Source organism: Chelonia mydas, chromosome 12, assembly GCF_015237465.2.
Source record: "Chelonia mydas isolate rCheMyd1 chromosome 12, rCheMyd1.pri.v2, whole genome shotgun sequence".
In the NCBI taxonomy this organism is placed as follows: domain Eukaryota; kingdom Metazoa; phylum Chordata; order Testudines; family Cheloniidae; genus Chelonia; species Chelonia mydas.
This window is the reverse complement of record NC_051252.2, coordinates 11,528,715-11,556,221: the sequence shown is the minus strand read 5'-3', so window position 1 is coordinate 11,556,221 and position 27,507 is coordinate 11,528,715. Positions and strand designations below refer to the sequence as shown.

The window sequence follows — 27,507 nt, the reverse complement described above, 5'->3', positions numbered from 1 at the left end:
ATGAGGCAATGGTGTCTTTCAGCCAGGTTGGTGCAACCCTGGTAAAATAAAACAGCTAGGAGTTGTTCAGCTTTATGGTGCCTATCCCCTGGGCTGCCTTATGGGGACTGCAGCCTATAGCAGCATATGGATCATGGACTCTCCTCTTCACCCAGGCACACCCCCAGTGCAAGGACTTGCAAGGGGGTCTGTGCAGGGCAACTACAGATATCCAACAGAGCGCCTGCATTGGGGTGAATTCCTCCTCACCCCCGGTATGTCACCACAATGTATAGGGTCTGTAGCTGGAGGGATAATTCCTCTTTGCAATTAAGTTTCAGACCTGAGTAGAGCATAGCGTAGATGGAGACAGCCATCTCAGCACTAAAAGATGGCTTCCTTATGGGAATGGAGGAAGGTTATTTCAGTATCCTAATTCATGAGATTGGTCCCACTGATTACAGGACCTAGTCCTTTGTCAACAAAAGTGCATTAGTAGAAAAGTCAGAAAAACACGCACTGTACTGTCAGTTAGAAGAGTGAGACAATTATGCACGAGGAGCCTCATGTGTGTTACTCCAGTTTTATGCTGGCATAAAACCATTGAAGTCCATGACATAAAACTGGTATACATCCTGAATCAGGCTTCAAAATTTCTAAATTTAACAGCTGACGCCTGACTGCTATTCTATATGAACTATTGCTACAGTGATTTCTGCTTTCACAGACAACCTTCATGTTTGCATGAGTTTTAAATCACCCTGCTTGTTACAAAAAAGAAATCTATCTTTGTAAAGCTTTGAAAGCCTAGTTGACCTTTTTATTTTTCTACCTAAAGCTTCTCTGTCATGCTCAAAAAAAAAAAAGATTTTTTTATTTTATTTCCTTATTCTTTTAAAAAAATCATTTTTAAACAAAAATAAATATATTCATGATATGACTTGTATAACATTTAACAGAAACGTTCTCTCTGTGTTGGACCTGGTAAAGAGATGAATGGGTAAAAATAGAGAAAAGGCCAGAATAAGTTTATTTTCCTTTCAATATAATTTTATTTTTTGTTTAAACAGAGAGAGACTATAACAGTAACACTTTCATGGCCAAATGGGGAAAGGGCTAAACAGGTGATATTTTTATCTTGTTTATAGATAGCAACATATCACAGAATTTTCACAGGTATATTACAAAGAAGTAGTTGATACAGAGGGATACAGCTGCCAGGCAAAATTTCTTAGCCTCTCATAAATAAGATTTCACATAGTGTTAAATCTACTTATTGGGAATGTGGGTATGATGCAATTCCCTTTAACAAAATAAACAAAAAGGCCCAATCTGGTTCAGTGATTTACATTCATACTAAAGTCTCGCTCAGTAGATGGAGAATTTATAATTCACCCTGCTATGTTTGACAGTATACAAAGAGCAAGACACGCATCTCTCTATCTAGACGATTTTATTTCAAATTAAGGAAAGAAACCAAGGAAGAACAAATATAAAGTCGCCATGGAAGAACACAGTGATGCTTAACATTCTGTATCTGAACTGAAATACAAGCTGGTAGCAGGGAATACTGCTTTGCATGCAAAGGTGCAGTACACGGAAAACAGACTGATATGATCTCCTTTCAGCTACATAACTATGTACACACTATTCCCCTACTGCTGAGCAGCTACTTCCTGCCACTGGATGCCGAGTCCCCTTTCAGTCACAGATGAGGGAGAAGAGAAACACCACCTCTGCGGGGAGAAAAGGAGAGGGAAAATGACTACTCCTTCCGTGACTGGTAGTGCAGAGGAGCCAGTGTGCTAGTGATCTCACTAACCCATGTACTGAAGAGTAGGTATCTCCTGACAGTCCACACATAGTGAAACTCTATTTATATGGAAATGAGCTCGTGAAAAAAGTTACTACATTATGTGGTGATCCAGCATCTGTAAGGTAGGTCCACAGGGTATTATGCTAGAAACACAGTGTCCTAAGTAAAGAATTGCGGTATTCACCCTGGATCTTTTAAGATTCATTGAATCTGATTAGCTAGTGCCTTAAACGTTGTATTGTCATTTACACCCGTGAAAGGTGGGTATCAAATGCTGCTATTCTGATTTGGCACTCCATTTGCATAGGGGTCAATGACTACAGAAGATGCAAGGCAGCAGGTTCATCAGTGCAAACAATGCCACTTCTTTCTTTGTTCTCTAAAACCACATGCAGGTTGGCCGGAGAAGAGTTAATTCCCTAGTTGAAGGGCTGCTTCTCTGCTGTCTGGAGGTGGAGGAAAGGTCAGGAGTAGCTAGGGCAGCGTCAGAAATTCCTGAGATTTGCAAATGGAATGGGTGAAAATGTAACGGCTGGGAAATGAATGTTAAATATCTTCAACCAGTGACTGGAAACCAAACTCTCAATCTTGGATGTCAGTAGGTACATGGAAATTTTGTCTTTGACTTAGGAGAGAAGAGTGGAAAGTAACCAAGGAGTGTTTTTTCCATAGGCCTTTTGGGTATTAGCAAGGACACTCAGACTGTATTTTAATATAGAAGAATATTGTTTTTACTTTTCTACTATATATAGTAAGTAATCACTATATTTTCACAACTATCCAGTGTGGCACAGCTACTTTATGCAAAAACTCCCAGTGGAATCTGGCCATAGACTAGAGCCAGCTCACATGGTCACAGGAGGATCACCTCAGCATAGGGCAGTCCTCCAGGGACTAAGATCCAGGGTATTGGCTCTGATACCTTGCCTTCTACTGCTAACTGGGGAGATCATGACTGGGAAAAGATAGGGCTTCCTTATGCCTTGGCAATCCCTGACTTCTGTAGTGGTGCCTTGGAACCATTGGTAGTCAGCGTAAGTTAAAGCTGCTCTAACTGGTGTCTGGGGATACTGGTCCAGCATACAGTGGATACAGAACCTGGGAGGGCCAAAGTAACCTATGGTGCCTTTGCACCCTCTCCTCTCATTAGGGGACAAAAAACAGACATACGAGTAAAAACATAGGTCCATTTTTTGGTGATATTTCTCAGCAACTGACCCACAAAACTGCCATTCACTCCCAGAAGAGATCAGGATAAGCACAAACCTCGGCTTCCTCACTCTGACCATTTTAAATGCTGAAAAAAAATTGATTTCCAGTCTGTTAAAGTGGACACCTAAGTTTCACGCATGCAAAAACATTTGAAGCAAATGATCAGCTTAAAAATACTGGACTGTTCAGACTATGATATCCTGGCTTTTGTTAGACAAAAGTTCTGGGCACTGATGGCAGCTGTTTAGAAAAAGTAAAACTACAGTAGAATAGTAGTATCAAAACCTCTAAAATAAGGGCAAATGGGTTAGCACTATATCTGAAAAGAAAAGCTACTGAACAAAGAATTTTTGACAATTTACTATGTACAATAGAATGGGGGAGGAGCTATCAAAAACAGAAGTGTTATGGCCACTTTTTTTTTAAAATGGTGTAGATACATTTCCTATATAGAAATAAATTACATGTTTCAGATGGTGAAAACTCATAATATTTAGGATTAAGATTATCAGAGTCAGTGGAGATAGTGATTACTCAAATTCAACCATTTTCAGTGCAAGGTGACCTGAACATTCTTTTGATGCTTAATACAATAGGGCTTTATGGGACGGACGTAACAATTTGTATAATATGCAGGCACATACATTATAGCTGGTCAAGTACTGTAAAAAAAAGTTCATAAACATTTGTTTGAATGCTTAATTGCTGTTCAGTTTCACCATTTCATTTACTATTCATGACCATTCGCAGGAATAGGTTTGTTTTCATGAGTGCTTGGGCAAGGATTGCTCTTCCTGTGAGTACAATTAGCCACCTGCAAACAAAGGGTATGTTTGTCAAAGGGAGCATTTATTATTGGTAGAATCCAGTTTAAAATATTTGCCACCCAATCAGGGGACAGAAATAACACGCAATTTATACGACTAGGTCCACACCCTAAATAGGAAAAAGCCACGTTCGTGAACAACCCATAGCTCAAAATGTGTTGCCTGAAGAAGAGCGCTGTGTAGCTTGAAAGCTTGTCACCCTCACCAACCAAGGTTGGTTCAATAATAGATATGACCTCACTCAACTTGTCTTGCTAATATCCTGGGACCAACACAGCTACAACAAACACTGCACACACATATTACCATAAACCATTTGTTGAATTACAAACCATAAAAATAGCCTGTTCATTTATTTATTTAGCGTGTGCACAGTCGTCTTGCATCTTACATCTTACATCTTCAGCGGCATGATCCAGTTCTTCTAGGCCACCGCTGAACCTAGTCAGCAGGCATTCCTCGACAACGAGCATCATCGGCTGTGTCGCACCGCAGCTGCACAAAGGGCTGTCACGAAGGCCCCAGCGATACTGGTTGGCTGCACAGAGACCTGGCCTGGTCTGGAACCTGTTCAACAGGGACCACTGGTGACAGGGCAGGTCAAAACCAGGCAGGCAAATTGTGGGGTTGGTGATGAGGGATTGGTTGGGGGTTATACCAGATCCATTCCTCTCGCCAGAGTGTTTCCGCCCGAACATCCTGGCGTGGCAGATGAGACCATAATGGGCGATGTGATGGCAAACATGCAGCTGGTGGTTTAAAAAGGTCATTGTGCAACAGCACGCTTGAGCCTGTTCATGTTTCATGAAGAGAAAAGAAAAGGACGATATTAACCGGATAATTTACAATCCAGGATTTGAGTTACATCCACACATACATGTAGATACACACCCAGATTATATAACTAAATGTGCACGTATAATGTGTGTTTGTAGTTCTCAATTACCGCAGATGTGACTACTTAAGCAACTAACTGGTCATTTGGGCATGCAGTTGTGTACACAGATTTTTAAAATGGGCCAGAAATATTCAAGGTATAAAGGTACTCAGGCATATCAAATATTAAAGTGGACCAAAAATATTCAGCACTTCTATAGTTCTTGATATTTTCAAACCTCTCTACAAACATTAAATTAATGAACACAAAGTCCCTCTGAGATAGAAAAGTATTAATATTCTAATTTTAATGATGACAGAAGTGAGGCCCAGAGGATGTCAGAGATTCACAGAGTTTAAGGTCAGATGGGACCACCAGATCATCTAGTCTGACCTCCTGTATATCACAGGCCGCCAACACCAGCCAGCACCCGCACACTAAACCCAACAACTGAAATTAGATCAAAGTATTACAGTCCACAGAGCCGAGACTCCATTGTGCCACAGCCAGAGAACAGGAGGGACTGAGGTGTACCAGTGCCCAAGGCCCACACAACAGCAGTGAAATGAGTAAGTAAGATATACCCAGACAATCCTGGTGACCTGCACCCGCATGCTACAGAGGAAGGCAATCCCCCATCCTCCCCAAAGTCACTGCCAATCTGACATGGGGGAAAATTCCTTCCCAACTACACATATGGAGATTGGTTAGACCCTGAACATGGGAGCAAGAACTTTTCCCAAGCCCACCGCATCAGTAGCAAAGCTGAAATTAGAACTCAGGAGTTCCTGGCTCACAGCCCAGTCCTCAATCCATCAGACCATGCTGCCTGAATAGTTTATATATATTTCACTCTCTCCTCCTTTGTGGTGGCGGTTGTAAATCTACCTCTCTCAAAATTCAATAAAAATTTAATCGGGGGGAGAAGTAATTTTAGACCTAAACAATAAAGACCAATTGACTTCTCAATTTTCTGGAGGGTAGGAGAAGAAATCAGCTAGAGAAGAGAAACTCTATTCCCAAAGGCTTCCCCTTCAGGATTTCAAGACCTTCATTCTCAAGGGTGCTGTGTCCCTTAATGTTTACTCAATTTCATCCTGGTATTATTTTCTCAGTTCTGAAGGAAGCAAGAATTCATTCTAAATTATTGATGCTCAGCAGCGACAGTAGCCTTGAGTTCACGGCTTCCTGCTGTCTGCCAGTCACCTCCTCTGAAGTCACCCATTATGCTGTGGCACACAGGTTTCTCTCTCTCCCCGCCCAGAAGCTGATACTCTTTTATATAAAATTAGAGGAAGGGAACCAAAACAAAAAAAAATGGAGTAACATAGTTCAGCAATGGCCCTACGATCATGTGAACTAGTGAGCCAAAGCCAGTATAGGAGTCTATCTCTGAGGAAAAGACTTTATAGAGATTGCACCAAGACAAAACTGCAGATTCAGACATCCTGAGAGGCAATGGCTGATCCCTATTATTATAATAAGCCAAACTAAAACCACCCATTTGAGCACTCAACTTTGGAAAAAGTCCAGCTCTCGGGGCAAACATTTGGACATAGCCCCTTCTCTAGAGAATAGTTTGGCAGAACACATCAGAGATAGAAATAGTTAGAAATATAGTCAGGAGTGAACACATAACCTGAAATGATATTCAAAACAGGACTTGGGGTAAGAGGCTATTAGTCAGTGATAAACCTTCATATTCTGGAACATTTGGGGTCTTTCTTCTACTCCCTGGTAGCCTTGTCTTTAACTTCTGGCCCTTACCACCTTTTACTTCTTGTTTCTATTCTCCACGTCGTAACTATTCATTCTGAAGGTTTAAACTTTTCTTCTGCAAATTTTTACAACTTATCAAAGACAAATTAAAATTGCACTGATAAAAAGGGAGGATTCCTTTAAAGAATTAAGTGGGATTTTGGGTGCCAAATAGGTAGATAGATAAATATCTAACTGCACCTACAAGTCTAGTAATTCAGGTAGCCAGCCACCTAAACAGGTAGCTATCTCAATACCTAAATAGGTATTCAGACCCTTAATTCATTGTGGGTGTCAGGAAGCCAGAAGCAATTTTTACAGGGACAAAATGGAACCTATTAAAGTGAGGGTGGGGTTGCAACATGACTCAAGCAGTCCCTCAAAGTATTACAGATGGGCCTGATCCACTCTCCCAGTCTGAACAGCATCAAAGAATGGCATCAAATTGTATTTTATTTATTTATTTTTACCCCAATCCTCCTAGGTCTAAAAATACATAGAAAATGGGACAGTTGCAACTGAATTCATTTGGAAGAGGAGCGGGTCCACAATTAAAACGTGATATAATTATATTTTAATTACTGTTTTGATCCTGTTCTACCTGAACTCAGTGGCAAATCTCCCACTGACTTCTGTGAGGTACGATCTAGTCTGGAGCGTGGTTTCCTCTAAACATTGTGCCTTTTACTTAGAACTAGGAGATTTGGGGTCAAGATTTTTTTTTAACTGATTCCCATCTTTGATCAAGAATCCTTCTACAATTATTGCTGACATTCAGACTTAAGAGTTTGGATCTCACGTTTTAATTTAGTGTGTAAGAGAGGGGAAGGGACGACTGTATAAAATTTGGATCCAGATTCATAGTCTGCACCCCCACAAGTTTGGGGGGGGGTTGGGGTCTAGGATTTTGGCTTAGGCCCATCTATAATACTTTGAAGGGCTGGTTTTTTGTTGCTGTTGCAAGATTTCCTCCTCTTCTGTAGGCACAATTTTGTTCCTGTAAAGGACTGTCCTTATATGATTTACACCCGCAATGAATTGAGAATACAAATAGTAGCAACTGGACTTGGAAACAACAGATTTCTGGATGCAGATAAGTGGTTAAGTTAGGAGCCAAAATCCCAGTTGAAATATATTAAGGCCTAATTTTATATATATATATTACATTCTCTGTGCAATACCTGAACAGCTTGTGAGTAACCTTTGAACCCTTCTAGCCAAACTACTGATAACATCAGCTCTGACCGAGCCTTCCTCGAACTCGGAGGAAAAAAGGGGATGGAGGGTTATTTGAGTGGCTTGCTAAAAGGCAGTGATTTTAAGGAACTTTGGAGTGAAATTCTATCTTACGCCAACAGTTTTAGTGATTGTGGAGAAACACCTACAAAAAAAAAAAAGTTAAGCAATTTCACAGTGGAAAACAGCCCAGGGCAGAAGAAAACTAAAACCAAACAGTTTGCCGTCAGTGCTGTAGACTACGTTCAGTAAAAACAAAAGATCAAACAAGTTCTGTAATCATTATATAAAGCACATTTGCTATGGCATGTGAAGAAAACATACTTCCTTCCTAATACTAATTAACATTAGAGAGTTGTGGGCTGAAATGCAGGATAAAAATAGCTGTTTAAACTAATCACTCAGCAAGATGTAAATGTTACATATAAAATATACCTAACGGGTTGGAATGAGATATATTTTCCCCAGAAGTAAGGAAAGGCTTTCACTACTTAGGAATTATAAAAGTTTCTCTTCCTGTCTTGATGCAACAACATATGCATCCTTTGTATGAATATGGCCACCCTCTTAGGTTGTCTTATGTTTCCTTTATTTCTTAAGAGTTAAACAGCTTGCTCCTTCTTTGTTTAGGACAATATCAAATATGCTCCGATGTAGCACAAACTCATCCTATTGGTTTGACACCTGTATTTAGCGACATTCTCATTATCAAATTGATAGATAGGTTAGATGGTTGAAAAAATACCACAGGATAATAACATATATAATATTTGAATGTATAGCATCCCTTTCATCTAAAGATCTCCAACTATTATCCAACACACCCACTTATCCCTCAAAATCCATCAGTATAATACAGACATTAAAAACATATGCCAGTTTAGCATGTACCAACAGCGATGAAATTCTCAAATCTACCCCTCGGATTCCTATTTCTTTCTGTTTGATCTTTTCCCATATAAGCCCCATCTCTTCCTTAAATAAAACATGGAAAAAGTCCTAATTCTCATCTTTCCTCCTAAACATTCCACCCCTCTTCCCCCCAATGTCTCCTCGCCATTAACCTCCCGGTCACCACAGTCACCCCTAAAAATAAAAAGGGAATGAGGTCAACTTCTAAACAAACTCCCTCCCCAACACATAACCTCAGGGTACGCACCCGACCTCCCAGAAAAGCCTGGGAAGACAGATGTGCCTTGCAAACAGATCAAACTGGGAAGCAATTTCCAAACACACAGACATCTCACCAAGCGTGCATTGCTATGTGTAGATGATAGAAAACTTTCTTGGCAACTGTGGCTACCTGGATTCCCAGAAGCAAGATGACCCTCCACAGACTATCAGCCTAAGCAAGAAATGGGACCTGTTAGCTCAAGCTAATTGCAACTGACATGGTATCACAGGATGAGAGAGGTGATTTCTGTAATAGAACATGTAGCCAGGGCAGATCACAGGGCACTGATTTAAAAGACCCCCTAAAGGAAATATTGTTCAGGCAATAGCTGCAGCTTTCTGATGATTTTAATGTACAGCACAAGTACTCCCCATGGCAATAATCCAAACTTGATTTTGAAATGAGGAATAATTATGGTGAAGACCATGTCTGAAACAGAGTCCACAACCTTCTTACCAAGTGAGGATGGAAAACTCGATTTGAAACTTCCCTAGCCTAGATAGCCAAAAGCAGCTGGGGATTTGGCAAGGCCCTGGTGTTGCAAACCTTAGTAACAAAATGGCAGACATATCCCCTGAGGAGGGATGCTGTTATAGGGCCCAATTCTGAAAGACACTGAGCACTCTAGCCTCAAACTAGCAAATTGCATGGTTTCCTTTGAGTCCCCAGTTAGCACTTCTCATGTGCCAGAACTAAAGCATATTCTTAAGTGATTTGCTAAAGCAGGGCCAGTGTGCTCAGCACCTTGCAGAACCAAGCCAATAATCTCTGCCATTTTTACTCTTGCTTGGAGCTGCAGATGAGTCAACACCACGTGATGGCCATAGGTAATGATGATTCTTCTAGATCTATAAATTGCCTTCATGAAAACCTAATCCCTACCAACCAATGCTATCAGCACAGTCCCCTTGATATGCGCAAACCAGTGATACAGACAGATTGTTTGGTCTGGATCCAAGTTTACTTATTTAGAAGGTAATTTGAAAATCTTTATAGCAATACATATTTGACCCTTTCACTAAAAGGCTCAACCTGTACAAAGCAACATATATGAACCAGGGTATTAGCAAAGAAAGATAGTCCTATAGGTTCTGTGCTGGAGATAAAATAAACAAACAAACAAAAAACCCCCAAAAAACCTGTTTTGCCCCCTTCAGAGCTATGGTACAGGATGTCAAAAACTCTATGCCAAAGCCTCATGGCCCAATTTGGAATGAGATGTCCACCTCTGGTGTTCTAGCACCCTTACTTCCTGCTTCGTCAGTCACAGGTCATGTGAATACCACTAGGACCTGTAAAGATGAGGTCAAGGAAGAGGGAAATTAGGAGACACTGTAGTGATGATCAAGGACAACAGATGAGATGGTCCCACAAGACCATTGGTAGTCAGTCAGCAAGAGAGTACTCTTCTTCAGAGCTATGAGAAACCTAGTAATTAGGTGAGCATTAGCTCTGATGCTGGACAAGCAAAACACGTGGCAGAGGTAAAGGTCAGTCTGTAAAAAGGACATCATCTCTACCCTTTTTAAGCCTCCAGTCCTAATAAAATAAAATTAGTAATAGCCCCATGAGTTGAGTCATAGGCCACGTGGGACAGACACATGATAGTCAGGGTGACTGAGATGATTGACAGGAGCAGTCATCTATATGGGCACTGAAGTTCACAGAATTAGTATTAGTGACTCCATAACCACCACAAAGACAAACCCATTCAGCTCAAGCAGGGGCTCTGAAGTGTGAGAGGAATGCCAGTTCTACTTTCATCTCAAACCATGACTCACATTTTAAGTGAATTTTCTTCAACAGCACATAACACTTGGGCACCCACAAAAATGGTTCATATTGAAACAACAGATGCAGGTAACAAATTCATGAAAGGCAAAATTGTTAATGACACATTAAAAACAAGTCATGTAACAAAAATACACACAATACAAAGATGCAATTCTCTCTCCATTTAGTAAATAGAAAAAAAGCAAGGTCACAGAATATTTAAGTCTTCAGAACCAAGACACAGTATTCTTGCTAGATATTATTCATTGTGCAGGAAAGTATTCAAAACGTGTAAGCCTGAGCTAGGAGTACCAGGCAAGACAGCCCTCAGGGAAGCATTGGGGGAGCTGTACATCTAACCACAGACATACAGCATGGATCAGCTATCCGACACTGGGTTATATGGCTGTCATAGCTCATTGGATTTCCTTGTCTTTATCCACTGTAAGCATTTGCAAGACATCAATGAAAACAGTGTTCCTATGTCTAAAAGTGTTCAGGAAAGCTCATATATCATTCAGCTTCTGGAAAAAATCTTTAAAACAACATAAAATAGTGGTTTTCTTCAGAGAAGCTGAGAACAGGTTATGGAGAGTGTGACAATGGTGCTAACATCTTAGAAAGATTTAGTTTACACATGTGACCTATTTGGTACATTGTGTCAGTCTTGTAGTGCATGGATTGCTGGAAGCATAACAGTAGATAAAAGATATGGTTTACGCTGCCAAAAACGTTAGCCATTTCAATTTCTTTCACAGGGCCATGAATAGTTCACTTGAGTTGCAGGAGAAAAAAAGTTTCCCTCAAAGGAATCTGATCCAGAATGTTGCTGTAAGGAGGAATTCTTTCCAAAATACGATGCAGAGCCATAGTGAACAGAAAGAGGCCTAGCACAGAATACTTTGTAGAAAACAAAACTAACCTCACTTCTGTGGATCTATAGAGCTAGCATTCCTCATCACATCTTGTTTGCAGTGTTGTTGTAGCCGTGTTGGTCCCAGGATATTAGAGAGACAAAGCTGGATGAGGTATTATCTTTTATTCGACCAACTTCTGTTGGTGAAAGAGACAAGCTTTCAAAGCTACCCAGAGCTCTTCCCAGACCTGAAGAACAGCTCTATGTAGATCGAAAGCTTGTCTCTTTCACTAACAGAAGTTGATGCAATAAGAGATATTACCTCAAACACCTTGTCTTGGTCCATCTGAGACTCAAACCAGAGATGTCCTCTGCATTAGCCACCTTGAATCAGGTAAAACTCAAAGCTTCCTGAGTATCAGCTGGATCTTATAAAAGCACATTTTGATTAGTAAAGCGTAAATGAAGTAGAATTAGCATATAGATATGGCACCAAAACCTTTGCAGAGAATGATTGATCATAGGTAGAGTGATGAAAATTATATACAGGATTATGAATTCTAGACTTTAATTTTTTTGTAAAAGTTGTGGATATCTAAATCAAGTTCTCACTGTTTCCACATGGATCATAAGATGCACCCCAGAAGTTCTGACATGCTCACAGGTTAGAAGAACAAATGGTGCAGTAAGAACTTCAGCAGCAGCATCTACTTCTAAGTTAATCAATCTCCATTGTCTTGCAGCATCAACCACAGTTCCCGTTACTGTCTGGTTCACAGGAAAAAACTTCAGCTGTTGACAAAGCTGCTAAAGCACCTAGTATGCACCAATGTGTGAAATCAACAGGCACCCATTACTTACAAAGGAAAGGTATTCTTTATCATGAACAATCCACCCAAATGTTGAAAAACAGAAAAATTTCCAACCAAGAAAGCTGTGGTAGAGGCTCTATCCCTCTATCCCTAATTCATAACAAAAAACAAAACAAAAAAAAAGAGTGTAGGTGTGTTGTATTGAGAAAAATGCCAGTCTGCCTATTTGAAAGAGCAATACAGCAATGGGGTGGGTGAGAGGAACGCATTGGTTTGAGGGATGCAGTAATTAAGCTGGGTCAATGACCCTTTAAAAATGGCTACTGGTTATCTTTAAGAGTTGTTTTTGTTTTTGTCCTTGTTGCATCACCTCCTGGAGAAGGCAGCAAGTCCAAACTCTCCTGTGTATATAGGTAGTTGGAGATGACTATTTTGGAGGGCAGGAATGGCAGCCGGAGGTTAGAGACATATTCATCCCTCTCTGGACACCCAGCAACAGGGTCTGTCTGACCAAGAGGATGTCAAAACAGGGACTTGTGTTTTACGGCTGTAAAATCCCTATCTGCTTTACCCCATGAGAAGTGTAAATCTCAATCTGGGAAGCAAACAGTTTATTTTTTGTTTTGCTCTCTGTTTTTAATAAACCTTGTTTCTGGTTGAGATTACGGTCGTATGGGTAATTTCACACAGACATCCCCAAGGGATAAAAAGAACCCTGAAAGCTCTGAAGAGAGGGGCTGATGGGCAAAGAGTTTCTGGAACCTACTGCCCCCTGCCCTTCCCAGTGTTGGCTAAGGGGCCTGGATAAAGGCAACCTCTCCCAGGGAGTTGTATTGCCGTTAGGCAATGGCAAGTGGACACGGATGGAGAAGCCAAAAGACCGTGAAGGGAATGAGAGCTGGCAGAAGTGCTGGTCACAAAAGAAAAACAATTACAGAGCTGAATATCAGTTGCTTTTCATTCTTTAGACTCCAGTTAGCAGCATGCATAGACAGCGGCCTGCTTCCGGCTTTCACTCATACCTGTACAAACACCATTGATTTATAGCAGAACAACAGAGAAGAACCAGTCTTAAAATTAAAGCCCACATTTTTTAAGAGAAACCTTAGGCACGTGGAAACAAGTTCCATGTGTCTGGGCAAGGGACAGTGCAGCCTGTGCACATGGTAAGGTGTGTGTGTAGGGGCGGAAATGAAGGTGGCCAAGACAGAGCCAGATCACGGTCTGTCTTTTGTATCAGCACAAGGGAGTAAAGGAGGAAAAGGAAGCAGCTCTAAGGTCGTAGGTTCCACAGAGTTGCTGCATCTTACTCATAGTGGTGGGCAGGAAGTGGACAGGCCCTTGGCTCCATCCCCCTTCACGCCACACCTGTTAATATAGGAAGCAGGTACATCAGGTGTCATATGCAGCATCTGGTGTATACTCATGGCAGGGGAGAGAGAATGACTCAGTAATCATATTTGGCTGCTAAACAGGCAGAGCACCATTGCACTGCTCCGTATTCAGGTTGGACTGTAAACAGGACTGTAACCTTAGAGATTTTTTCAGTAGTACTGTAGTTCACGACCACCCTGCTCTTCCTTTGTTCCTATGATACACACAAGATGGAGGGTTTGGAGGTTAGTCACCCCAAGAGGTTGATAGGTAAAGAATATTTTGAGAACTGAGTTCCTTGGACTTGCTGTGTAGTTTAATGGAATAGCTCTGTGGCTGGCTTCAGACCCAAACTCCTGTGCAAGAACAATTTATTCCCACAAGAATGTTTGCTCCCATGTTTGAGTCACACAAAATGAATTGCTGGTGCAAATTGGAATAGCAGCACCTCTGACAAGGCAAGATGGACCTGCAATTCAATTGGAGGCATAACGCATTCCTGCAGAAGAAGGCCATGCTCCTAAAAAGGTAGCGTAATATGTCTTTTAGCACATGGGGGTCTAATTCCATTAACCTGTGAGCTTGGGCAAGTCTTTGCACATCTGTATGCCTTTGTTTACACCTCTGTAAAATGGGCATGATAATAGTTAACGATCGTACTTTGGCAAGTGCATACTAAGACCCTGAATTTGTCCAATGGGCAGCAAGGCTGATCTGCTGCCTAGTTCCCAAGCAGAGTTAATAGAGTTAATTTGCACCAGTAGAAATCCTGAGCAACCCAATGAAGTCAATAAAATTACTCTGGATTTACACCAGCAGAAATGAGAGCAGAATGGGGCTTACTCGTCCACTGCTCCCTCTCAGCTGAGGTGTACATACGACAAGGAGGTGGTAGGAGCGAGGTGTGAGCAAATTTGAGACCTTGTAGCCAGGAGTGCTAGGTCTGTAGCCTCCCTTAAAGGGTTGACACATCCTGTTATTAACCCTCAGTGTAAATTAGAGCAGCCTGAAGACTGGATATTTTTCTGTAGGTCTAAGTCTACACACATATTCTTAATAAAAACCACGCAAACCAGCAGTTAGACAATAAAATGTCTATATACATTTTATTGTTTTTCTCTTTTTTTTTTACCCCCACCCCTATTTTCTCCTAATCTCATCACTGTGTATTTTTTTTCCCACTCTAAGCAACCACAAGGGAGCCAGATGTGCTAAATGTATGGATACCAAGAAGGCAGTCTGGCCTAGCAACAAGAACCACGTGAAAGATTTCAGAATACTCTTGGCTTTTCATCCTGTTTATATTTCCTGTAATGGAAAAATAAAATACAAAGTCCAGTTTGTGTTTTGTTCTCTCTTTCCCAAGAAAATGTATTTCTAGTTTCCTATTTCATCTCCTAATTGGGGGGGGGGGGGGGGGGGTGTGTGTGTGTGTGTGTGTGTGTGTGTGTGTGTGTGTGTGTGTGTGTGTGTGTGTGTGTGTGGCATTCTACTAAGTCTTTCTTCATCTCTTTACCTAGGATTATCACCACTCTCGTGGTTGTGTCCCCTAGAGATGGGCAAAGGGCCTATTGTTCAGATTCTAATTATAACCCATAAATAGGGAGTCAAATTATGAGCCCAAGCCTGGTAAAATTCTCATTGTCAACAATGCTTTCCTCACTTCTGGAAGCTTTGAAGCTAAGCAATCTATAAGGGGAAGAAGCAGGAGATGGTGTTCATACCCTAATTTGAACACTCTTTATGGCCTCAATTCAGCAAAGCAACCCTATTCAGTACAGTATTAAGTCAATTTAAAGTACCTACTTAAAGTTAAGCAGGTGTTTAAGCAATGTTCTAAACAGAGATGAACTTAAGCTTCCCTGAGTCAGGACCGAGAGGAAGGAAGGACAGTCATGTTGGTAAGGCACCATCCTGTGTTTTCAGGAGACCTGGGTTCGTTACTTAGCCTTTCCACAGACAGCTTGTTTGACCTTAATCAAGCCAATTTTTAGGCTCCAGTTTTCTCCATCTATGAAGTGGGGATAATAGTATTTTCCTTCCTGTGACGAGTATTTGTGAAGATAAATACCTTAATTGTTGTGAGGTTTTCATCTTATGAGGGGGACCCAGAAAAAAACTGGATAGATAGAGAAATTAAATGGGAGAAGGATCTGGTCCATATTTGGATATGCAAAGATGAATACCAACTTTACCTGGCCTATATGTTCCTCTCAGAATGTACCTGGGGAGGACTGCCATTAGCTTTCTAACTTCTCTCTATCCCCAAAGAGAAAAGAGAATGGATTGGTGAGCTGGCTCTTTCCCCAGCTCCCTGTTTATCTCACCTTGCTTGTTAGAGTGACTGGCCAGGAGGCCCTTTCACCTCCCCTTCTTCAATAGCCCATCCAGTTGCTGTTCCTTCTAGACCCTTAACCACTCACATCTGTAAGGGGGTTGGGGGTGGGGGTGGGGGGGAAAAAATCAGTCCACCACATGTGGACTGCAATCTAGATTCCTAGTATCCCCAATTTTGAGGGTGCTTATATCCATTATGCTCACCCTCTTTAACACACACGCACACACACTTGGGCAAACTTTTCAAAAGAACGAAGCTCCCACTTAGGCACCAAAATAATGGCCAGATTTTTGAAAGAATTCAGCAGTTTGAAAGCTGAACTCTTAGTTGAGGAGTATCACACTGGGAGCTGTTGGGTGCTAAATGAAAATCCTGGCCACAATTGCTGGGCACTCAGGACATGAAAATATGGCCATGAGCTTCTTTGAAAATCTGGTCCTGTGGGCCTGATCCAAAGCTCATTGAGAGACTTCCACTGATTGCAGTGGGCTTTGGATCAGGCCTCAAATATTTGTTAGTAGTAGTAGCAGTAATCGTTGTAGTAACTGAAATTTGGGACCCTCCCATTGTGCCAGGTACTGTACAAACATCATAAGAGACGGCCCCTACCCTGAAGAGCTCACAGACTCAGAATAGATAACGGGTGTGTGCATAAGGAAGGCCACAACAGGTCAGTGGCAGAATCGAGAACAGAATCCAGAGCTCCTGAATACCAGTCCAGGACACTACATACAGAATGTAATCCACGTGCCTATGCATTTTCTAATCAGCCTTCACTTAAAAGGAATGCTGCAGTTTTTGCTCGTAAATGAACAATAGAACTGAGTGGGCAAGACTGTTTCCCCTATTGCCAGCATGCTGCTATTACCTCAGACCTAATTTTCTGCTCATTGTTCAGAACAGACCACCTCCACTGAGGTTGTCACTGCACACTTCCCCCTCCACAGCCCCCATGATTAAGCAGATGCTGGAGTCAAGTAGTTCTATCTTCTCTCAGTGTTTGTAAATCACAGTGTTTCAAAAAGATGCAAGCAGCAAATAATCTGGTACCTAATCGTTATCTGATTTTTTACATATGTGTAGACCAAATAAGCACATTAGATCTCTAGCCTTTAATTAAAAAATAGTTTAAGGCAGGAAAAAAAGTAATGTCTTAATAAATAACATCTGACCAAGAACTATTTAGTAGATCATACCCTAAGTGTGGCCCAAAAAAAAAAAAATTACAGCAAGTAAATCATTATTGCTATCTGAGTCTCAATAGCTTCCATCTGATTTATATATGAAAATACACTCCATAGAACAACAGTCAAAAACTTCAAAGGCAATGCAGGATGCTGCTAATTTCTGTATCTGACAACGTGATGCAGTGTTTGGATTTGCATCTGTGCACTTCAAAGTATGGCACTCACAAAAAAAAAATAGTCTCCATTTATTTTGACATGGATTTGCAGAGGTGAGCAAGAATTAAGCACCGAAAATGGACACTTTGGAAGGGGGCGGGGGGAAAAAGCTGTTTGCTGCTCTCTAAATTCAGTAATGCTACAGAGAACAGAGGATTACAACAAGAGCACGAGTTATGGCTGTGGTACTTCAAGTCATCTCCAGTGACCACCATCCAGTGTCAACATATGGTACTCAAAGGCAGATTTAGAATTTCTTTGAAGTTCTATTGAATCTCACTAACGGGTAAAGTGTAGACCTCACATTTTAACATGCTGAGGTTGTCAAACTTTCAACTAGAGCAGCTAGAGATTAGTGCATCTTTAGCCTGTGAACTACCGATAAGTGTTTCTTATCTAAAAATTGCCACCAAGATGACTCTGATGGTTTGTCTTACTTTCGTCTAGCTGCCTCTCATGGGAGCCTACAGAGAAATGATATAAGAGCATTTATCCAAATCACAGTACATTAAAATAGTCATATATATTATATAAATACATACATATAATGATGCAGAACAGATAACATTAATAATGTAGTGTAAACAAGCCACATCAATACAAATCTTTTTCACTTTGCTGAAACGTATCTTATGGAATTAGTTCCTCAGCTGCTCTCATTTCCCCTGTGTGCAACGTCAAAGTTTTTCTTTTCAGATAGCAACAGCCTCTGACCAGAACCATATAATTATTATAATAGTTTTTTTATTATTGATGCACATCATTGATGCTTAACTAGTACTTGAGACGAAAAAGTGAATCTTAAAACAATTCACAGAATAGAACTCTTCAAAAGTGTAAGTCTTCTCAAGGTGAAAATCTAGAAATAAATTATAGATGTTTAGAAATAATATATTTTAGAGTACTGTACCTGGAATTACAGTGTCTAAAAATATTACCTACCATCAAAATTTCTAATTGATGCAGTACTGTCAAGTATTACATACACCAACTATCTACTGTCCTTATAATTAATTTTGCATAATATGCCACAACATTAAAAGGATTGCTTTTGTATTTAATTATCTTTTTGATTTAAATACTTTAAAAAGAAAAGAAAAAAACCCTCTATCAAAGCTAACAGGACTCAGAAGATTTGAGAAGTAAATATCATATGCAGATTTTTATTTCCCAATTCAGCTGGAAAGCAAGAGAGTATTTTCATGCTTGATTAAGGAAGTTCAGTCCCTCCAAAATCACGCTTTCAAATTTAAAAATAAGTTATATTGTATGCACACACTATTTAAAATAAATTAATAAAATAGCAAGTTTCACTTGCTAGCTCAAAAGGCCAAAATCAAATACTGTGCTGTGATTTTGAAATAAAAAATCATCTAGCTTTTTGATCATTCTTGTCAATTGTCATTTGCTTGACCAATATATATTGTATATTATTTCTAAAAGACCTAATCCTATAATTCTTTAAGCGGCCAACAAAAAGGTCAGTGGGAGTTTTGACTGAGTGAGGCCTGTAGGATTTGGACCATATTGAATTAGAAACTTATATAATTCTAAACATTTTCTCAATTATATAGAATTCTTGCATGCTTAAGCAACTTGGTATGTAGAATGAATCTCAGAGCTTAAATGCATCTTGCATCTGGATTGTAGATTTTGCCCTTATATTAACCTATCTGCAGTTACTGTGAATGTGTGTATCCTTTACTGAGAAAGTATGATTCATTTCATAGAAATTTTCATCTGCTATTAATCTTTCAGGATATAGTTAGTGTTCTGATATTTTCAGATATTGTTTTATGGAGGGATTTAAAGTAGCTCTCCCCTGGCAGCCTGCAAGATTACTCAGTGATTATAAGCAACTCAATACTGTATGACAGCATTTCCATGCAAGGGACTTACAATCATGTTTCATTAATTCAGCTTGAATGAAGCCTCATTTCGGGCCTTGAGGAGCTTAAGATTTATGTGAAATTAATAACATAACAGATGTCTTCACAATTTGGTTCCTCTGAAAAAAAACTGATTACTTTGAAAACTTCAATGCTTTAAAATGCAGACTGAGGGAGTTTTTACTCTAGGGTAAAGAGTTATTCGTTTATATCATCCATATCTCAGAACTAAGTGGAATTTAAATGTCAGATTTATATTAAATAGTCATATTCTCCATTATTACATGTAATAAACAAAAGCCTATTACTTTCATTAATAATCTGTGTTGGACATTTAAACTAAATCTTAGAGAGATAAAGTCAGCACCTTTGATAAGCAGTAGGAATAAGTGAGACACAAGGGAGGTAAAGGAAGAATATTCAGGAAGCCCCTTTTTTATCTTTGTTTCTGATAATTTAATCATTTTTTCCTCATAGGAAAACAAAATGCATCTGTGCTCACACAAAACTCACCACTTTATAAAAGAGTTGAAGCTGTCTCTTGTGAATGCATATGCCTAAGGCCAAATGCCTTCTTTTTTTCACAGGACACTTAAAACACTGGCTTCTCTTTCTTTCTTTCTTTCTCTCTCTTTCTTTCCTTCCAAAAATTCAATTCTTTTATCTAGGTTTCAGCCATACTAGGTGAGTTGCAAGCTGAATTTTAACATACGAGCAGGAATTTATCTTTAAGAAAACTGACTACGTGATTACTTCTCTGCGTAAAAAAAAATTGAAATAAAAATTCTCTTAGCCTTGCTTTTTGATCCGATATGCTGAAGGGCACAGGGAACAATGCATTTTTTATTCAAATACTCAAGTACAGCTGATAGGATAGTCACTGTGATGGTTCGATACGCAAATGCATTACATTAAGGGCTGGAAAGCTGACAGTGCAGGATATTACAGCTAAGACAGTATCAGAGAAATCGTAACAATTAGCTCTTTGATTGCTGCAGACACGGTTCATGCACCAGCCTCACATTTATAATGAGGTATCTCCCTGTTTCCTTTCTTGTCTAACCCCACCCTCCGCATCATGTCCACACTGATACGCTGCCCGGCCAAGAAGTAAAGGCTCCAAGATAAAGATGAAATATCAAAAGTATTAGTATAAATTACAATTTTTTACATTATTAGCTATTTAATTACATGAGATAAAGTGGCGCTCACTGATTTCATGCTTATGTTAAAAGTTACCATGGCAGTATTTCTCCCCTCTGAGACTACATAAGGAGTTATTGTTAGCACATGCTAAAACAGACAAAGCAATGTATTCTGGCTGCATTCTCTTTCTAAGTTTAATACCAAGGAATTCCTTAGGCATATATACACATAAAAAAAAACAACACATGTCTGGCACTAGGCTGTGAACTGGGAGATCTGAATTTAGAGATAAACTCGGCATGCCAGGCCTTAGGCTAGTGGAGACTGTGCTGATTGTGTAGGTGACATGTTCTGCTCTCCATGAGGGACACCAGCCAGCTTTATCATGCATTAGCATCCCCTCACACAACCCGCCCCCAACCCGAAGGGATGGGGTTAATGGTAGCTCCAAAAGCATATGCTTATCAGCTTCTCTGGAGAGAAGGGGAAGCACAGGGTGGCAGGAAGTTGCGAGGAAAGAGGGGGATAAAGTCCAAGAAAAAAGGAAAATGTAATAAGGCTAAAAGAAGAAGTCTGCTGTATCCAACTGCTCGTGCAATCATAGGCCCTGATCCAGCAAAGCACTTATGCACAAGCTTAACTTTGAGTGCATACATAATCCCATTGACTTCTGTGGGAATACTCTTATGCTTAAAGTTAAGTATAAGCATAGTGGACCAGGGCTAAAAGCAATCTAGACGTTGAGATAGAGCTTAGTTTCTTAGGCATTTATTTTAAAGGGAGGGGAGATTGGTATTTGTACACCCAGAGTCCAGAGCATTCAACTAACATCAACTTCAACAAATGCTTGAGTTACTTACAGGAAGTTTTTCCATCCAACTCCCCAAGCTGCACTATAATCATTGTGTGCAAGCAGCATTATGTCAGGAATATTACAGTCATATAAACCCTTCCTTCAGCCTATTGGAATTTTCCTAATTGGATTACATGGAACTACATCACCATGTGTGAGTTGAAAAGGTCCAAGTATTTGGTATGTATCAGAGATAGGTCCCATTGGTGCTGTGCAGGAGGTTTCCATGAGCAGTTTAGTTAAACAGGGACACAGACACTGGCAGATGTTGTGACCTACCGCATCAGAAACCTCTCTCCTCAGCTAAAATGGATTTGAAAGCAAAACTATGAACATAAATTGTACTAGCTGATTGACTCAGATCCTGAAGATAGCTAAGCTTTCTCTAGCCGCTTGTCAATAAAGCATTCTATCTTTTATGTGTATAGCATCTTTTCAGCTGGAAGTATCCTGAAACACTTTGATAGCTTCAAATACAAAGGAACCATTTCACTAAACCACTGAAATTTAGACAAACAGGACTGAAGGTTTTGTTCTTCTTTTACTTCATCTGCTTCATCCACTTCTTCATTAGGATAGGTTTGTTTTGTTTCCTGAATCTTGAAATGTCACAGGGATGCAAAGTGAAAGTCATACATTTTACTGTTGTTTAATACAGTACCAAATGGTGAGATCACTATCAGTGATGGGGAAATCTCAAATGGTTTGGAGTTTTGACTCAGATCAGATTAACACACAAGAGTGTTTTTCTTCTTTGTTTTCTTTTTAAGGCCTCAAGCAAATAAACTGTGGCTGGAAATGGTATGAGAACAGGCTCTTGCAAGCCAACCCAAACCCTGGAATGGTAGAAGTATGTGAAATCCAATCTCAATAGGATGTCTGAACAGCAGGCAGGCAGGGAAAAGATTCAGGATGGCACTGCAGCATGACGTAAGCACTTCATCAGCGCCCAATATTCTGCACTGCCACTAATTAAAGCAACTGTAAGAACACAAGTATCCAGGGTTGAAATAAGCACCAACTCAGCTGGACTCCTGGTGTCAAGATCATTCCACATGAATCTTCATAATAAATATCATTCCATACAATCAATGTGTCTTAGGAGATGGGTATCTACAAGAAGTGTATTTGCCACTACAATTAGTATGATGATAATGTTTATTCACTTGCTACTCAGAAATTTCATCTCTGAGGAGATTTTTTTTTTGGCATATATTCCTAAAAAACAAACATCAAAGACTGGAGGATACTGATTTCCAAGTTTGACTCTGGTGCCTTAGGGAGATTGGAAAGTGAATGGGAACCATAAAGTTACTGCAGAGATTCTTGATCCAAAGGTAGCACTGCAATACAAAACGCATAGAAACTTTGCTCTTCATACAGCAGGGTTAGTGTCACATGCTTCCTTGTCTCAAACAGACATGCGCTTGATTCTGAACAGCCTCACCCTCACTTTAAAGATGGCCTAACCCAAACCTTTCCCCATTGCACAAAGTTGTACTCAAAGAAAGTATTACAATGATCATACAGCCTAGCCTGACACAGTATTCAAAGACAGAAGGAAATCTCTTTTCTGTCAGGGTCCCCAGTGTTTTCAGAAATACATCACTGTAGCAGTCAGCCTCAGGATATGTTTAAGAATAGCCTTCTTTAAACAATTACCTATTTTCAAGTGCTTTCTATAAACTTCTTATAAAATCTTCACCTTTATCATGCCATCTTCTGATTGCTCAGAGTAAACATGCTGTTTATGCAGTGTTCATAGTGTACGTGAATGAATAAAGCGATTGATGAAATGCTCCACACACAGAAGTAATGTCAATAGCTGTCTTCTTCTGGCCCTTTCTTATTCGAGACTAGATAGACATCATACTTCCTTTCTGGGTTGATCTCACTTTTGATCCCCTGAAGCCAACGTCTGAGAGCAAACCAATTAGTATAAAATAGAATTTCTCTGGAAGCCTTCCACCATTTTCCTAACCAAGCAACAACGAACACCTTCTGGGGATGTGACACGTTAAAATTAATATTTTTCTCTCTTCTGGTTTCTGGCATGAACCAGAAAAAAGGTGCCAAAATAGCCAATAAAGGGTGGTGGGTTTGGGGGTTTTTTTTGCACTTGTGCTTAAGCTTTGCTTGAAAGTTGGGGATGGCTTTCATTTTATCTGAACTTGTCCATCCTTAATTACCACACACTGCACGGAAGCTGCAAACTTACTGAGGCTACAGCACCATAACGGTGCATTTTTGCAGTGACCTATAGTGGTAGAAATTATAGTGAACCACTGTCTAATGCAGGGATGGATTAAGACATAGGCTCTAAAAGCCTGCCAAGGGCCCCCACTCTTGGAGTCAAGTGATTACTTCAGAGTCTCAACTTTTATTTTAAAACCCAAGCCAGTTTTCAGGCCTCATGGTTGTGTAGAAAAGTGTGAAAACATGACTGGAATGCAACAGATTCAGTGACATCTGCTGGACCGTTTGCAGACTGCTTGGGGCAATAGCTCAGAAGGTTGAGCTTCCCCATTTACCTCAATAACGTGTTAAACTACAAGATCCACTGTTCTGGAGATGCCCTGCCAATATTGCCACTGCACAGGGCTCCATGAGGGGCAGATAGAGAATGCAGCAGGCCAAGCCCACCCACCCAAGCAAATAGACTTCAGCTGCTGGGTAAGTACTGCCTCACTAGAGAGGACTGGCTATTATCCCTGCTACCCCCAAGGAAAGGATAGCCCCTGCTTTCACTGCTGGAAAGAAGCACTTTGCTGTTGTCCCTGTCTCACTAGGAAGGCAGAGAAGGCTGCAGCCATCACCACTCCAAGCAGAGGGTGGGACAGACAGTGTGGGCCCCCATGCTGTGGAGTAGCTGGAGCCCTGGGCCAATATTGAACCTCTTTGCAGGATGAGAGGTTGAAGCCAGTTTGGTGACCTTCTTCTCTTGATCCAAGGCTGCTTTTTAATCCCAAATCACTCAGACGCTAAATGTTGAACTACATTTGTCAGCCCTTTGACATACACTTCTGTTCCCTCGTGCAAGATGGGTCCCTAATCACCTCTCACTTGGCGGCTCAGAATCCCCGGGCATAAATCTTCTGTGCCAAGTTGGCTACTTAAAAAGAAAAAACTTCCATATCTACCTTAATGCTGCAGTTAAGTGGATAAAAGTTCATTCAGAACGTCATCAGGGGAACAGCATCTTTTCAGATCAACAACTTGTTTAAAAAAAATAAAAAATGAACCAGCCTATTCTAAAACAGAGCCACGTGTAGCCGTCATATAACGCTCATTACAGTCACTTTAAAGGAAAAGAATATAATAGGACAAACAAAAACAGGCAGATCTAACTATACAATAAATACGGAATGTGCCCTATTTAATCTTCTTACAGTAAAATCCACTGAGCAAATTATAATTTGATATGGCTCAACTTAGCCAATAGAAACTCATAAAATGTCTTAACATCATAACATATTGTACAAAAGAACCACTAAGTACCATAAAACATATGGGAATATGGGCCTGCATTCATCTATTACTCTTTGCCAGTGTAGCATATTAAGATGATTTCTATTAAAGTGCAGAGATCCCTGAAGAATACTACAGTCTTAATTAAAATGTCAATAAAATGCAAAAGTGCATAGGGGACTTTCTGATTTTTTATTAACTCTTTCAGAGAGCAATTTCATAACAGATTCATTGATTTCCCAGCTTTGGAACAATTAGAAGTAAGTGTGTGTAAAGTCTTTTTTAATTACTAGCTAACTATAGAGGAACCTACCTGAAACACAAAAATATAAGCCTGGATTCTGTAACTGTTACTCAAGTTGAACTCCCCATAGCAGTCATTGGGTAGTCTGAGTGAGAAGCAGACGTTTGGACTCTAAATTATCTGATGCTATGCAATGAAGCTCTGGGGATTTTAATTTCTTTTACTAATTTCATTTTATTAATTCAAAGAAATGGTCAAGAGCTCTAGCTCTTTTGTATGTTGGTACCTTTGCGTCTTGTAAGCTGTCCTTTTTGTAGTGAGAGGAAGGGAGTTAATTTGTGTCTAAGGCACTGGATTGGGAATCAGGAGGTCTGGTTACAATTCCTGCCAGAACTTCTTCCCATGCACGGCACATCTCTGTCTCTCAGCTGGACATCTGTTAAATGGGGATAATAATTAGAGCTTGTCAAATGAGTATAGTTTTTGAAAAAATTACATGAAAATTCTTTTAACAAAAAAGTTACGATTTAAAAAAAAAAGTTGAAAAAAGTCTTTTAGATGGGGGAAACACTCCCTCCTCACTTCCCCCCTTTTGAAAATGCACTTCTTGCCCCCCTCATTCCTTTTACCCATTTCTCCCCTCCCCCACCTCCTTTTGCAGTGAAAAAATATTATTAAAGAGAGAGAGCGAGCGAGAGAGTATTTTCTCCAGCTCTAAACAAACAAAAAACAGGCTTTTTTTAAAAAAACAAAAAGATAATTTTTTCTGAAGTTTTTCATTTAAAAAAGAAGTTTCACCTGGGAATTTTTAACCAACTCTAATAATATTTCCTTTCTCCAGCTTTCCTATTTAAATTGTAAGCTCTTCAGGACAGGGAACATCTCTTAATATGCATTTGTACAGCTCCTAGCGTAATGGGCCTTAATCTTGGTGTGGCTGTAGGTACTACAATAGTATACAATAAAATACTAATAAGAAATTTCATAAGTACCTTAATTGTGAAGCTGGAAAATCCAGTCAAAACCCAGTTTGAATTTTTTCCAATATTACAAACCAGACCGACTTTAAAAAGTCAAATTGTTTTTCCATTTTTGTGCATCTCTGCAGTCTGGTTCTGGCCTCAATGGAAGTGCCAAATGTCATGAGAAAGGCCAATCTCTCAGCCTGCCTGGAAGCCGGAAGTGTCAAAATTTTCACTTGAAATACTGTAGCAGGCCAGAATTGCATATTCATGAAGTTTGGATAAATCTTTTGAAAATTATCCAGATTTAGGGGTGCTTATTAAACCCAAACAGAATCTGTAGGGATGTGAATGAAACTCACCCATATTGCCTGCCTTCTGAGCACTTTCTGAAACTTCACTCAAATAGACACATCTTGCACATTGTTACTCTCTTGTGCTCTGTAAGATATGACCAAAGTGTCTTAGCTATTTCTATAGACCCCTGTGTAAAGTTGTCGAATGCATGGAGAGAAAGCCTGGGCAGGTCATGAGATTAGGGTCTGATAGTCAAATGATCTGTATTCCCAGCTCTGCTGCAGTCTTGCAATATAACATTAAAAAGCATTTATCCTTTATGCCTCAGTTTCCCCGTGAAAGGAGGAGGCTAATGACTTATTTCATAAGGGAGCGTTGGGGCTTGAATTGCTGCTGTTAATAAAGTGCTTTATGGTCCTCAGCTGAAGAGACTACTAAAGTACAGAGTTTTATCGTTCTGAAGTATACTTCCAACTGTACAGGCATCAAGCTGAAAGCTAGTTTGGAGGAAGCTATGCTACCACAACACTTTGCCTTGCAAGTAATTCAGAATTATTTGACCACAGCCACTAACTCCCAGTCCCACCGAGAGAGGAGAGAGAACAATTATTCTCCTTGCCTATCAAGGGGGGGTGGAGAACAGAAAATTAGATGGATTTTGAAGTCTGTCATGGAACCTAGACACAATGGGCCTATTAACTAGGTATTGCAGGAGGTAGAAGGCAGCATACGTGGAGAAACAGGAATAAATGAGATAAAAGATGTACAGCTAGATAGGTCTCTCTGCTGTACTCTTTTTCATTCTGCCTACTTAATCCCATTCCCCGTCCACTTTCTGTTAGGCAACAAGCAGTTGGCATGTTTTGCACATATAGCATAGCAGCAGAAATATGATATAGCTCTACAGATTTGTCTTACCGGAGTTTCAGCTATTTTTTGCTAGCTAACAGCCAAATTTTGGGTGTTATGACTTGTAGTTTTGAGTGGGCAGGAAGTAGACCTGCCAATAGAGTTTATATGCCGGTCCTCTCTTTCTATACTTTGTTTAGGACTTACTCATTGTAGTCGGATTCCTGTCACAGACCAGGTTGTGGGCAGTGAGCCTAAGTGGCTGGAGCCACAGCCCTCAGAAACCAAACAGGGGAGCAGCACGAGAGGAGTACACGAAGCAAGCAAGCAGAGGAGCGATTGCAGGTGTAAGCTTTGAGCAATC

At 40.2% G+C, this 27,507-nt stretch overlaps 1 long non-coding RNA gene across 1 annotated transcript; it reads right to left on the bottom strand.

The window, feature by feature from the left end:
• Positions 1-1,015: 1,015 nt before the first annotated feature.
• LOC122462550 lies at positions 1,016-27,507 on the bottom strand. The gene is made up of 3 exons (XR_006285177.1): positions 27,351-27,507; positions 3,014-3,092; positions 1,016-1,715 (listed from the first exon to the last, which is right to left on the bottom strand). It is a non-coding gene; the product is annotated as an uncharacterized LOC122462550 (long non-coding RNA).